This window comes from Lupinus angustifolius, chromosome LG07 (genome assembly GCF_001865875.1).
Source record: "Lupinus angustifolius cultivar Tanjil chromosome LG07, LupAngTanjil_v1.0, whole genome shotgun sequence".
Lineage (NCBI taxonomy): Eukaryota > Viridiplantae > Streptophyta > Magnoliopsida > Fabales > Fabaceae > Lupinus > Lupinus angustifolius.
The window spans coordinates 15,454,856-15,455,139 of NC_032015.1; positions in this window are offsets into that span (position 1 = coordinate 15,454,856).

Genomic DNA, 284 nt, shown 5'->3' on the forward strand with positions numbered 1-284 from the left:
ATCCTCATCCTCATCCTCATCCTATCCTCATCATTTTCTAATACTTTTCCTATACTCATCCTCACCCTCGTCCTCATTCTCGTCCTCCTCCTATCCGCGTCCTCATCCTCCTCCTCATCCTCCTCCTCATCATATCCTTATCCTCATCCACATGCTCATCCTCATCCTGTCCTCATCCTCATGCTACTCCTCATCCTATCCTCATCCTATCCTCATCCTCATTCTCGTCCTGATCCTAACCTAATCCTCCTCCTCATCCTATCCTCATCCTCATTCTCGTCCTC